The following is a 15,612-nucleotide window of genomic DNA, read 5'->3' as shown; positions in this document are numbered from 1 at the left end:
TCACAGGACTAGACCCTGAGGCCTTTCCTGTGTCAGACATGGTTACTAGTGAGGTGTAAGTGGTGCACTTACCTACACTAAGTGTTTTCCTACTGGACCTTGCTAGTGAGTTGTAGTCAGGGGTGTGCTACTCCCTTCAACCTACAACTACTAAGTTCAGTAGAACTTAATATGCTAAGCTTTTGATTTTATATGTACCTAGAGGTACTTGATGTGATCTTTCAATTTGATATAAAGATTGCAATGGTAAAACAACAGCAAGCTCAAATCCGCACCGCTGCTCACCAATGTGAGAAGTTGGCCTGGTAGGGGATGTTTCCAATTCTGGAACCACCTACTACCTGACCAAACAATCCCCTTATGGTGTCTGGTTGTAAGTCAACCTTATTAGACAAGCTATCCTAGTGGTAGCATGGACTAAGCAGCCTAAAGGCTTAACTTAAGAGGTCGTGTTAAGCGAGCTGTTTTACCACATACAATCCTGTAATACCAAATGAAAGGACACCACACAAGTATATATTATAAAAATATATGTGTTTATTACTAAAAACAATCCCCAGTATTCTTTATGAATAAAGGGGCACAAGCGTTAAATCAAAAGCACTGTTTAAACATACAAAGTTGCACAATTATGGATGAGGGCAGGGGGCCACTCAAACCATATACTAAACAAGTGGTATAAGAGAGGCCACTCGAACAGTGGTTAGGCCTAGGGCCTAGGGAATCGCTGGGAGCAGTCAGGACAAGCAATGCTGAAGTCGGGAATGGCCCTCGGGATTCGGGAGGTGTGCGGAAAGCGCACGCATGCACCAATGTTAACCAATGGTGCGTAAAAGTCAAATAGTTAAAGTTTAAGGACACTTCCGCTGAACCTAGAGGAACAAAACTTAACACACAGACCCTAGAGGTGTGCACCAGTGTGGGAACACCGGCGGAGCAAAGTTACCTCACCCACAGGAAGTGGGTGCACAGGGTCGAAGTGGCGTCGGGTTTTGACACGCAGGCTCTTGGTGCTTGAAGCTGAAAGGGCTGCAGGCAGGGTGAAGACGAAGTGTCCGGTGGAGTCCAAGGGTGGACTCAAGTTGTAGAGTACCTGAAAGCAGAGGGGACAGAGTCTGGGTCACTCAGCAGTGACCAGGGTGGAACCAGGACGGAACCAGGCAATGTCGGGCGCAATCAGGTGGTCGTCGAGGCGCTTCTCTTCGCTGTCACGTGGGCTCTGGGGCATCTGCGACGTCCAGGAGCAGGTCACGATCTGTCCCACGCAGGCTCTCACCGTCGGTGCAGTCGGCTTCCGGTTTGGAGCAAACAAGCCTTGGTAAGAGCAATCCACGCGGGATTGGAAGATGGCGTCTCACTCGGACCAGGAAGGTCAGAGTCGGGGCTCCCTTTCAGGGGAGCTGGTGTGGATCTGGAGCAACCAGAATCACGAGTCTTCTTTTGTAGTTCGTCGGCACAGGGACCACAAGCCAGCTGGCAAGTGACCGGGCCAACGCGTTGAGCCAAATCGTGCCAAAGGGCCCCACGCAGCACTCGTCGAGTGTGGAGGGCTGAACTTCGGCTCAGGAGTAGCTCAGGGTGGGGGCTTCTCAAACCCCGGTGTACAGCTTCGAGGGTCACTCGTGGGCTGCACGGTCAGCGTCTCGTGGTCACTTCAAGATGGCGTGCCCCACGCTTCCGGTCGCCTCCACGGGTCTCAGCTTTGCAGGGACTGTGGATCGGGCTGTTAGAAGCTGGGCAGGCTTGATCTCGTCGATCTCAGTCGCTCGAGTTCCGGCGGGAACTGCAACCAAGTAGACGTCGAGGGCTGGATGGTGCCTGCTGCTGCAGGGTGGTCACTCCTTGACCACAAGGGAGATTCTTCGGGCTTCCACGTTGAGATGGAGGGCGAAGGGTCCAGAATATCGTTTCAAATGTTTCTTCCAGGAAATCTGATGTGCATTGGCACTGCTCCCACTCTTATTCGAATCTGGTGGGCGTGATTACCTGCTAGGTCCCCTCCTATGGGTGGGACCCAGGAAGTGGGTGGATACACCCCCTTCCTTTGATCCAGGCCGCCCTGGCACGAGGGCTGGAGTGCCCCAGAACCGGTTTGGCCGGATTATGCAAGGGGCAGCCTTGTGCGCCCCAGGCAGTGTCTGGTTTCTTTCAAACCTCCCTGCTACAATACACTATCTCCTGTCTGGAGGGCGGTGACACCCTCCTGTGACAGGAAACCCTTTGTCCAGGACCCCCTTGACTGGGTTTCGGTCAGCTCCAGGGGTCCAGACATTTGTCTGTGGCAGAGGCATCCATTTTGTGGATCTTAAGGCCTTTGGAGAAATCAACCGCATTAAAGTGAAGTAACATGTCTTACCCCTCTAGAGGGGTGGAATGCCATCCCCGTCGCCAGAACTGGCGAGGGGATGGTATTCCAAAGCGTATGACACCTTACACGACATGTTTTGATAAAGCCAAACCAGAGTTGCTAAATAACCGCGAGGATTATAAGGCACTTAATAGTATATGGTATGGCATTATCCTGAAACAGCTTAGGGATTTGTTCCCGACGGCTGTAGACAGGCTCAGCTCATGCTAGAGCTCCATCTCACATAAAAACCAAGCACCCAGCCTCCAGGATTGGTGAGGCCTGTCTATAGGAGTGGCTCACAGGTTTACATGTGTCCAGATATAGGTTTAGACATAGGTATACTATATCTAAGCAAGGGGTGTGTACACCACCTTACCCCAGCTGAGTGATCAGCCAGTTGTGTCAATTTAAGAACCAGCCAGGGGTGGCAAAAGATATGCTGCAGCCCCTGGTAGGCCTTAGTGGCTCCTGTGCCCTGTGCACCTATAGTGCATTCTACAGGGGCTGACAAGGAGTCCATTTCCAATTGGTATGTGCCTATAGCACATGTGTCATTAATTTAGTGAGAGAACAGCAGGCTGGGGGTCTGATCAGCAGGCCCACAGCCTCAGTAGTCGAAAACCAGTGAAGCAAAAAGCAAAAATTTGGGGTGACCATAGGATAGCAGACCCTACTCTCCTACACCTCTTATAACAGCTCGGAATCAGATGGTGAGAGAAATCTTGACTCCAGAAATAGAACAGAGGAAAGAGATGGAGCACAGGGAACCAATAGAGAGCAACAACCGGCTTTTTTAGGGCAGCAACAGAGACGCCAGCAGAGGGGTTTCAGAGCACGGGGGAGGGGACGTCAAGGCAACCAACAGACAGGGGGTACCATGAGGAGACCATACATGCGGACCCGCAGCCACAAGGACTGGGACTAGATCTAGAATACCCAGTAACGCATACAATAGAACCATTGACTCAAAAAGCCCCTATTATAAATCTTTCAAATAAAGTACTTACAGTGCATGAAATTAAAGTTTTAGAGAAAGGCCTTGGCTTTGCACCAAGCACCACCGGTAGTAGATTCAATATAGAGAGGGACGTCAGGGACCTTTTCAGGAAGATCAGGCTAAAGAAGTTCTTCGAAGGGAAAGAAAATAGGGTAAATATCAATAAATCAGGCCTTAAACCACCATCACACTGGACACCTAACACGAGCATGGTGGGCCCAGAGGTCGATACTTTTGAAAAAGTGGTGACCACGGGCCTGGAGAAATTACTGGACACACAAGTGTGGACGCAGAATAACCTACCCAAACTAGAAAGGGAAGCATTAAAATCCCTGTCATCCTGTGATGATATTACTATAAAATCTGGAGACAAGGGGGGAAGTATAGTCATCCTTGGTACAGAAGACTATGAGACTAGAATGTTTAAACTCCTAAACAATGAAATGCATTACAGACCCAGTAGTGTCAGAGAATGGGAAAACCTGAAGAAAAAGGTTAAAACTGTGGTAGACTTTGCCAAGGAGGACAATGTAATTTGTGAGGAAGAATACCGCTTCCTCATAAATGAAAATCCAAAGGTCCCAGCACTTTACGGACTTCCAAAAGTTCATAAAAACTTGGAAGACCCGCCCATGCGACCCATAGTGTCGGGAATGGAATCCTTGACTGAGCCCCTCAGCAAGTATGTGGACCATTTCATTCAGCCATTAGTGGCAGAATTGCCGTCCTATATAAAAGATACAACCCACATGATCTCTAAGGTAGAAGGTCTCAGATTTAATAAAGATACCCAATGGCTAGTATGCATGGATATTGAAGCATTGTATACTAATATCCCCCAGGAGGACACAGTCAAAATTATGGATGATATACTGAGAAATGACCTGGGAGACTTGAATGCTCAAAGCACTTTTATCCTAGAATGTATTGAGATTATCCTTAAGAACAATATCTTTATTTTCAAGCAAGACTATTATTGTCAAATTAAGGGCACCAGTATGGGAGCCACATGTGCTCCCAGCCTGGCATGCCTTTACGTAGGGAGATTCGAGGCAAAGCACATATACAATGAAATGTGCCCCTATTTTGAGAATGTCAAGGGATGGTCTAGATTCATAGACGACATTTTTTTCATATGGGATGGCACCGAAGAGGATCTAGACCATTTCCTTGAATGGATAAATTGTGGGGATCCGAATTTAAAGTTCACTTTCAACAAAAGCCAATCTGCTGTGGATCTTTTGGACATCAAAATTTACGAGAAAGATCAAGTATTAAATGTGGAACTATTTTTAAAACCCACGGATAGGAACACCCTGTTACACCACACAAGTTATCACCCAAAATGCCAAAAAGATGGAATACCTTTTAGTCAATTCTTAAGAATTAGACGTAACTGCAGTGACAGAAAAAGCTATGAGAAACATGCAGAGACTTTAAAAGAAAAACTGACACTGCGAGGTTACCCCAAACGCTTGATAAAACAAGCTTACAAGCGTGCCAAGTATTACAATCGAGAAAGCCTATTTGAGACTACTATGAGAACCAGCCAACATAGCGATAATATCATCATGGTATCCGATTATAATGGCTTTAGCAACAAAGTCAAGAACTTAATAAACAAAAATTGGGGAATACTAAATAAAACAGGAGTAACACCGTTAGCAAAACCCACGTATGCCTTTCGACGCAATAGAACTATCAGAAACCAGTTAGTGCATACTTACAAAGAACCCAAAAAGAATGGACAGAGAAACATTCTCAATGATGCTCCTATCAGGGGGAATTTGCCATGCGGGTCATGCTCACATTGCAAAGGCATCATAAAAACCGATAAACTGGAAGTGAACGGTATCACCCACTGGATGAACGAGCATGTCAATTGTTGAACATCAAATGTGGTATACCTGATTCTCTGCCCCTGTAACAAATGTTACATAGGAGAGACAGGACGAGAAATACGCTTAAGGCTGACTGAACATCGATCAGCAATAAGGCTCCAGCGAAAAAATGCTCCCCTAGTCGAACATTGGACTACAGAGAACCATAAAATAGACGAACTTAAATGGTTCATTTTAGAGAAAATCAAGATCTCTGTAAGAGGTGGAGATGCTACTAAAAAGCGCAAACTGAGAGAACAGTTCTATATGTCCAAATTTAAATCATATTATCAAGGGCTTAACAACCGTGAAGAATGGGATAAAATAATCAGATAGTCCCTGTTAAATTGATGCTGTTAGAGATACCACAAATACTAAAAACATATAGAGCACAAAGATAAAATGGCATAAGATCCGAGCAATATAAGGAAATAAAAATCTCCCCTGCTCTATTGTACATTGAGTGAACAACGGAATAACTGCATAGCTTTAAAAAACTGTCCAATAAATGTCTATAAAGGTGGGCACCACATTTTATTTAAGGTATGGGGACCAAAAATTGTACAATATGTGTAAAAACATTGATGACGGAGTGCATGACAGTACATATGGTGGATTAAGAGCATAATTGTTCAACTTATGTACCGAAATGAATAATGGACTGCATTACAGAGTATTTAGAATTCGTGGTGGATTGAAACCACATCTGTTTAACATGTGCACCAAAATGAAGGATGACATTATAGTGTATCCAGTGCATTGTGTTCTTTATCCAGCATCACATTCTTTGTATTAATTGTATATTGTGTCCCTGTGTTTGGGTAATAGTGAACTAGAAGAGGATGTGGCTTCGCATCCGTTTTATCCACCTTTGCCGTCCGGCCACTCCCCTTCCCTTTGATGCATTTAATGAATAGGAAAGTGAGGCGTCAGGAACGTAGTTGGCATTTATATGCGTTTTGGTGCGAAAAACAATCCTCAAGGTTTTTTCACTGTATATAGTTCCCAGTACACTCTGGCTAAATAGGTGGAGCTGAGTGCCGAATGGAAGCTGAAAGTTAAACCAATAATAATAAAGGTGAATAACCAGGACCCAATACTTAACAACCATCGACAGCAATCTGCCGTAATAAAAGAAACTTGCCTACACCGTAGAGTTTAGATAAACATAAGACGCATGTTTATTTATATCCTGCATGCTCAAGGATACCTAAAGCCATCGTGAATAAATATTCGGCTCTTGCAAAACATCAGCCGTTTTCTGTAGTTTTTTCTAATAACAACAAACTACAGGCATGGCCACTGTGACGCGCCATCCGGTAATACTTCCGGGCCAGAGATACGATATCCGGTGCACAAATCCTAGAAATGTTTAAAAACTACAAGTATGGCGACTAGAGACGCTTTAGCGATTAAGATTGCACAATTAAGTTCGGCTCGAGTGCAATTAATCAATTAGCTCAAATATAAATAGGACCCAGCTGCCCCCGAGTGGTTGTCAGTTCCAGTGCAGCGGAAGCAAGCCACACGAAGGAAGCAACAGAAAACCACGGGTGAGCACGCGCTAATCTCTGTTTACAAAGCAAAGCGGAGTTAGGGTAATTCTAATATCCCAACCAGGTAGAGGAGTAACCTCTAGTCACATTATGGTGACTCAGTGAAAAAAGCGGGTAAATTTCATGCTTAACATAAGGCAAGGGAGTAACTTTTACACATGATATGGTGACTCAGAGCTAAATCGGTCACATTTCCATGCCCAGTACTTAACTAATGGCAAATATGTTTCCGGTTGATTCTAATGTTAACCTGCTTGCCAGAACAATTTATGCCCCCTTCTGAGATTCTATAGGTGACATCATGTATTGAATAACTCTTTAATTAGAAAACTCCTGACGCACTCTTTTATGCCTCACAAACAGCTCTGAAAGTGAAAGAGGAGAGTGTGGATGCTTCCAGGCCAACAATACGAGTGACACGAAGAAATCGCCAAAAAAAACACGGGTGAGAACTCGCTGATTTTGTCGACTACGTGAAGTAGAGTTAGGGTGATTTAAATATCCCAAACAGACCTCGAGTCACAATATGGCGACCTATATTGAAAAATGGTCACATTGCATGTGGATTGCGTAATAAATGGCAACACGATTCCATATGGCTTTAAAGTAAACCTTTTTGCCTGAATAGTCTAAGTCCCCTTCTCAGTTCCCAAAAGTGACACAATGCACTTTAGAACGATTTTAACACTTCTGGTGTACTTCTTTATGCCTCACAGACAGCTCAGAAAGTAAAGAGAAGAGCTTGTATGTTTCCTGGCCAACAAGACCTATGACAACATCTTAAATAGATGTCAGGATCGCCAAACAAATGAGAAAAAGCGGTTAAACCTGACAAGCCCTATATTATTGGTATGTATGAAAATGTGTTTTTGGAGATTAATATCCCACAAATACAGCACATCATCCTAATTATATGATTTTGCTTTATCTTAAGGGTATTGTCACGATAATATTAACTGGAGGTCACACTGAAAGACGCCACTGGGATATGACACCATCTATAGTGCACCATTGATAATGTGCAACAAATCAATTATATAAGTAAGTGCAATACGGCGATTATCGCAAGCCTTATTAAAGTACATAAAATGGTGATAGGAACTAAAATGCAATTATGATTCCAGATCTCTGAGGGCCGTGAACTGACTACGAACGTGCTACCAGATAAATCAAGAATAAAACGTCCAAAACATTACTTGAAGGACGTCTTTTCTTCTAATCTTAAGTAAGAATAGATTAAAATAATCTTGAAGTAAAAGCCTGAGGTTCCGTGACGATTTTACTCGTGTTTATAACATTGTCGTAAATACATAATTTTGGTATCAGTGAACCGCAAATGATCCATTTAGTGCATCCTGGTGTTTTCGCTATGCTACGAGCAAGAGCACTCCAGTTACAAACACATTTCTGTTCTACCCGTGGCATCCATTTTAGAACACGGAAGCCATTTTGTATTCCTTGCCCTCACATAGTCAATGGACACGCAATGATCTCTTTTTCATTAAAGGACACGTAGGCTTTAACCGGCAATTCACCTTGCTAGTGACACGTGCACCTTAGGCCAGCAACGCTGTAGCAGCATGACTCGGCAAGAACTGCCTCCCCAGCCTGAGGCCAGTCCTGCTATACTGGTTCTTGTGTTCGTTGGCCTGATCATGATTAGGCGGCTGAAGCTGGTAACCGTGCCCATTTACGACCCACAAACATTTCTTATCCTGTCTTTCTATCTTCTACACCTGGCTCTGCTCCTTTCCTTCTGGGCCTTTATTAGGGGGAGGTAACGAAATTTACGATGAGGCGGTCCGGGTCTTGAATGAAGAATTGACATGGGATTATGATGGACTAGTGGGAACCCCTCATTCGTAATGTTTTGACATCAGATACTGTTGACGATTCCTGTACAACGCCAAATATTTATTGTTTAAGACACGAATGTTTAGAACTGTGGTAACATGTAAAGAATTTGCCTGAAGCCCAATATTTAGTATATAAGGAGCAATCCTCTTTGTACAAATCGAACAGGCTCCTAGATACTGCCCATGTGTAGTTTCTGTGACTTCTGTGTCCCTGCAGTAATAAACCTTTGGTCTTTGACGCCACCATCGAGAAGCCCGTGTTTCTGTTTGTTTGTGTACCAAGACAGGTTGAACTCCGGGGTCTTCGGGTGTTGTCCCTGACACCTCTGGACGTAACAAAAAAGTCCAGAACTCCAGTTGGCGCCCAACGTGGGGCGACGTCATTCGGTACCGGTCCAAAAGCCTGAAGAGTTCGAGGAGCTTCGTGTGAAGATTTCAGAGGGAGGCGCCCCACTTCATCGATCCCGGCATATCGCAAAAGTGGCCCCGACGTCCTCTTCCACGAGGGTTCCCGTTCAGACGGCTGCAGTGCTCCGTTGCCTTGACCGTCGCCCTGTCTTGGACCCGAGGTGCAGTCCTCAGTACGGCGAAACGTGACGGGTTTCTCCTTGGTGACGTCTTCAGTGCCTCAGTTAAGTATTCAGTGGTTGCTAGTTAAATATTTTGTAAGGATTGCTCCTGTTTGGATAATCCTTTTAGTTCTCAGTTCAGTTCAGTTCTGTAAGGTTATCACTGGTTATTCTGGTTACGATAATCATTCTGTTCAGTTCAGGTATCGATACATTTGTCAGTTCTGGTAGGCCTAAGTTCGTGGTTCGAGTGCGCATCTTTTCTGTTTGTGTCTTGTTTGTCTTGTGTTCCGGATTATAAAATGGTAAGTCGGAAAAATTGTATGTTGTCTTGTTTTAGTTGCAACAGTGATTCCCGGTTGGAGGACTCGTGTTTGGTTCCTCCGATTGGAACTCCCCTTTATGATCTATATTGCAAATTTGGTGTGGGCCCCATCTCTTATAATGAGGTATGGATCCGCTACACAGAGAAAGACGGTGTCCTTAGTTGGCCACTACATGGTAGTTTCGAACCTGAAGTTCTCGATAATCTAGAAAGAAGGTTGTTTAAGAAGAAAGCCCGGCTGGCAATGTTTGATTCTTTCCGTTATTGGCGAAAAGAATCTAAACAGAGAGAAATTAAAAAGTTGAAGAAAGTACAGAAAGAGCAAGAGTTGACTTTAGAACAGTCTGCTAGGCAGCTGCAACACAACGAGTCTGAGAAAGCGATGGAGGTGGCCGATAGAGAGCGTAATTTAGCGATAGACAAGTGCTATCCTGCTTTGCCATCGAGTACGGCTAAGACAGTAGAGGACCCTGAAAAGGATCCCCTTTTGTCTTACTTGTTACGATCACCCCCACCGTATGCACAAGGTGCTACGGCTCCACCTATACCGAATGTTCAATTACCGGTTGCTGGACAACCTGGTGTCCCTGTTCCCGCTCCCCTGAATCTAGTTCCTGTACCTCCTGTGGTCAATATTAATGTTCCTTCGACAACCCCTCTTCTAGGGTTGCCGGCTTCTTTTCCTATGCCTGTGTCACTCACACCTGCTACTTCACAAGCTATCTTGCCTGCTACTCCTACTGTTCCTGATCTATCTATTCCAACTACTACTCTATTCACTGCCTCTGCAAGTATTATGACTCCGATTTCTGTTCGACGAAGAATCACTGATTCTGTCTCTAATATTCTATCTCCCTTCTATAAAACTCTGATTAAGACTCCTACCTCTGACTCTGTGCAGAGACGTAGTCAGCTTCCCAGTACTGAAGAAAGAGGAATACTAGATTCCACTGCCCTTAGATGGGTTTCGAAAGTTGGAAGATATAATGTACAAAATGTATTAGATACATTTATGCAATGGAACGAACCGACACAACGATATGTGTTCGATGAAATGTGTTTCCTTCTACGTGAGGAATTGGAAGAGGATGACCCTGAATCAAATTTAGGAGAATTAATTAATGTTCAGAAAGAGTTTGCTACAGGTATGATAGTTGGTCAAAATATAAAAGAAGCGATGGAACTAATTTTAAGTTATAGATCCGACTCATCCCTTCTTTCACCGAGAGAGTTAGAGAAACGTAGTACGAAACGAAATCGTCAATATCCAATGAGAGAGGTTCCACCAATTTGGCGCGAAGCTGTGCAAGCTAATGCACCGCTTGGTATTGCAGCCGCTCCGGCCCAATTCCAGAGAGTCTGGATACATATTCCATGGAAACGAGCTGAAGTGTTAGCAGTAAAACAGGCCTTGCCAGATCCGCGTAAAAATCCTGCAGGGTACTACAAAGAGTTGGCTCAAACAGTTGACGCTTGTGTATTGAATCTTGCTGACATAGATCTGCTATTTGGTAACGTAGTACCGCAACCAATTTGGGCTAAAATTCGTAAAGAGAATCATCCAGTTGCCCTAGGTGGTGACTGGGCAGCTATAACTGCAGCGGATGGTCAACAAATAGGTGGTTCCAAACCTGAACCTTTAATTGCTAACTTGCCTGGTAGAATAATCGATTTAATGAAAACCTTAATGCCTGCATTACGCGTTAACTGGGATAAATTGTCCGCATGCAAACAAAAGAAAGACGAAAGCGTCTCCGACTTTTTCACAAGATTCGAAGAGACTTTCGTAGATCATAGTGGTCAGGATATGAGCACAGAAGGGGGCCAGAGATTATTTGTTGATAAATTTGTGCACAATCTGTTGCCAGAACTTAGTGGTAAATTAAAGAATTCTGAAAGTGCGTGGGCTGTCTCTACGACTGCGCAAATACTTGCGACTGCTCAGTACTACGAAAATAGGGATAAAGAAGAGAAGGAAAAATCAGATAAAAAGACGAAAGATTTAAAAACTAAAGTACTTTTACAGCAAGCTTATCCGCCTCGCATGAATCAAACTAATATGCAGCAAGGGTCATATCAAAGAACGGATTATAATTTTCAAAGGCCACAATACCAATGGAATCAATGTGCTTATTGCAAAAAGGAAGGTCATTACAAAAGTGATTGTCCAGTTCGGGCGCAAAATAATGATGCGGCCGCTCAGAGAGGTCGTGGTAGTTCTATGCAAAACTCTAGAGGTCGAGGACGAGGTGCTATGCCTCCACAGACAAGTGATCGCCCCTCTAATTATTTCGACCAGCGTAATGGACAATCTGCCCAACAGAATAGGTCTCCACAGTATCATGTTGAAGACTATTATGAAGCTAGTGAGGAAGGTCAGCAAAGTGAATACTAGGACAGCCATGGACAAAGAGAGGGAGTAGTATCAGTTCCAGTAGATCAGAGTGGGCCTTATGTCGCAGTAGCAACATCAGGTATAGTCGAACCGTTTCTGTTGGATACTGGTGCAGCAAAAAGTTCTATCATACATGCGAAACTCCCTGGCGCACCTTTGTCTGGCTCAACAAACGTTTCAGTAGGTTTTTCGGGCGCCCCTGTTCACAACCCTGTTTCTGGTCCTTTGTCTATTTCTGTTGGACCCCGTCAATTGAAAGCACCCCTGATTTTGACGACAGGTTGTAACGAAAATCTGCTTGGTTTAGACTTGTTAAAACGCCTGTACGCGACATTGTACTGTTCTCCAGCAGGAGTACAGCTTACGTTGGGTAAAAGAATAATCTCTCCGATGTACTTGTCGATGGATGCGCTCCCACCAGAGCTGCGTTCACTCCCTGATACTCTTTGGGCGACTGGTCCTAATGATGTAGGCCTATTGGAAATTCCACCCTATGTAGTAACTTTGAAAGCAAATGTCAAACTTCCACGAATTCCACAATACAGAATCTCTAGTGAAGGTGAGCGTGCGCTCCTACTGATAGTGCAAGACCTGATCAAGAAAGATGTTGTAGAAGAGACTAGAGGTAATGTCTGTAATAGTCCTGTACTGCCTATTTTGAAACGAACTGATCCTACAAAGCCTCCAGTATATAGGTTCGTAATTGATCTTAGAGAGGTTAATAAAATTGTGATCCCACAGTTTCCTGTGGTTCCAGACATTACTGCATTGTTAACGTTGATTCCTGCTACAGCAGCATGGTTTTCGGTTGTCGACTTGAAAAATGCCTTTTTCAGCATTCCGATAGCCGAGGAAAGCAGAGATATCTTCGGTTTCTCTCTAGGAGGACGAAGTTTTAGATTTAAACGCGCTCCACAAGGTTATTGTGAAAGCCCATCCATTTACAGTCAAGCATTAAAAAGCCAGTTAGATTCCTTCGTACTTCCTCGTGGTTCTGCTTTAGTACAGTATGTCGATGATCTTCTAGTGGCTGCCGATGACAAGGAAACTTGCAAAACAGCTACGATTTCTTTATTGCATCACTTGTCAGATTTGAATCACAAGGTGTCACCTTCAAAAATGCAATACTGCTGCCAAGAAGTGACCTACCTAGGTCATCTCTTGTCAAAGGAGGGAAGGAAGTTGACCCCAGAGAGAATAAAAGCAATTACACAGATGAACGTTCCTAGCACGCAGAGAGAAGTACGTGCCTTTTTGGGTATTACCTCATATTGTAGGCAATGGATCCCAAATTTTTCTCTTCTAGCAAAACCATTGGTAGCCTTGACTGGGAAAGGTGTCCCGAGTCCGGTACCATGGTCTGCTGAATGTCAGCAGAGTTTTACTGAGTTACGAAATGCACTGTGTTCAGCACCTGTATTGGGTACACCCGACTACAGTAAGCCATTCACGCTCTATGTCCACGAGAGAGAAGGTTGTGCATTGAGTGTTTTGACGCAGAAATTTGGTGATAAACAACGCCCTTGTGCGTATTTTTCATCAACATTAGATCCAGTAGCTAGAGCATTGCCTAGTTGCTTGAGAGCTACAGCCGCAGCTGCAGCTTCCATTCGACAATCTGCTGGTTTAGTAATGAACAACATGTTAGTAGTCATGGTTCCTCATGCTGTGGATACACTCATGAACCGAACCAAGACGCAACACCTTACCAGTGCTAGATTATCAGGTTATGAACTGACACTGTTAGCTAGTCATATTCAGATCAAAAGATGCAATGTATTGAATCCAGCAACATTGTTGCCGACTAGCGAAGAGTCGAGTGATCCCGAACCACACGACTGTTGTTTCAGAACTGAGGAAGAAACAAAAGGACGAATCGACCTAAAAGACACTCCGTTGTCAGAACCAGATGGCACGTTGTATGTTGACGGGTCTTGCTTCAAATTGGAGAATGGTGATGTGACTGCTGCTTATGCAGTAACGACCTTGAGTACGATTGTGGAGACTGCAAGAGTGAGTCAGAATTCTGCCCAGGCTGCAGAATTGATCGCGCTAACAAGAGCGTGCGTTTTAGCTAAGGGAAAGAGAGTGAACGTGTTCACAGATAGTCAGTACGCGTTCGGCGTGGCCCATAGTTTTGGCCGTTTGTGGAAAGAGAGAGGTTTCATTACGTCCCATGGGACTAAGATTCAACATGGTCAGCTAGTTAATGACTTGTTGGAATCTCTAACCTTACCGACTGAAGTTGCGATTGTGAAATGCAGTGCTCATAAAGCAATCACGGATGATGTTGGTCGTGGGAATGCTTTTGCTGATGAGATCGCAAAACGGACAGCCAGAAATATGATGAGTAGAATGTATGTTGCAACGTCTGCAAGATGGATTTCTGAGTCTGGAATGTGTGAAGACACAGTGGAAAGCGTGAAGGAAATTCAGAAAGAGGCGACTGAGGAGGAAAAACTTGCATGGAGAGAGAGCACGGGTAAATTGGACTCGAGTGGGTGTTGGATTGACTTGTCGGAACAACAGCGTTGGATGTTGCCTGATGCGTATGTGCTTGCAGTAGTAACAATGGCACATGGAACAGCGCACATCAGTTCAAAAGGGATTTGTAAGATGTTGGCTCCGGTCTGGAAGAATGACGGGATTAGTAGGTGTGCAGAGAGAGTGGTGAGGAATTGTATGGTATGCTTGATGCATAATCCTGGCAAGGGAATCCCCACACCTGCAGGTCACTTCGCTCCTCCTTCCTGCCCCTTTGAAGTGATCCAGCTAGACTTCATTCACATGGATCGTTGTAATAACCTGAAATACGTCCTAGTGGTAGTTTGTGCTTTCTCCAGATGGATCGAAGCATACCCACTGAAGGACAATACTGCCTTATCCACTGCCAAAATTCTTCTTAAAGAATACTTCCCCAGATACGGAATGCCACGGATTGTATGGTCAGACAACGGAAGTGAGTTCGTAGGGAAAGTTATGCAGAGTGTGTGTGCCGGCCTAGGGATTAGACAGAAATTTCATAGTGCGAATCATCCCCAGTCCGCGGGTTTAGTCGAGGGTTACAATGGCACCCTTAAACTGAAACTCGCTAAGATACAAGCATCCACGGGTTTGTCCTGGCCAGACGCATTGCCTTTGGCTTTGCTATCAACAAGAGCAACTGTACATTCTAGAGTAGGGCTTAGTCCCTACGAAATAGTTTTCGGTCGTCCTGCAAATGTTTGGGGGGTACCTAGACCGAAAGAATTTAAGCAGCTGGAATACCCAATGTTAATTGATTACCTTTTCGACTTGACTGCTAAATTGAGTCTTATTCACCAACAGGTTTTCGATGCATTGCCAAAGCCATCGGAGAGTCCAGGCCATCAGCTGAAACCGGGTGATCAGGTGGTCATCCGAAATTTTGCAAGAACGAAAAATCTTCAGCCCAGATTTATTGGCCCGTTCCAAGTCCTGCTAGCAACGAGAACTGCTATTCGTGTGGCCGGAAGAAGAAATTGGATCCATACGACTCATGCTAAACGTGTGCCTCTGCCACTTCCTTACGACAACTGGGTAAAGAAAGGAATCGGTGCCTCTGAAACGGAACAAATCCCCAGGTTCATACCTTTCAGTGATGCAGAACTGATCACGGATTCACCAAATTCTGACTCTCCTCCCGAAACTGCTCTTTTTAACCCT

This window comes from Lissotriton helveticus (assembly GCF_964261635.1).
Source record: "Lissotriton helveticus chromosome 1_1 unlocalized genomic scaffold, aLisHel1.1 SUPER_1_unloc_43, whole genome shotgun sequence".
In the NCBI taxonomy this organism is placed as follows: domain Eukaryota; kingdom Metazoa; phylum Chordata; class Amphibia; order Caudata; family Salamandridae; genus Lissotriton; species Lissotriton helveticus.
This window is presented reverse-complemented; position numbering follows the sequence as displayed.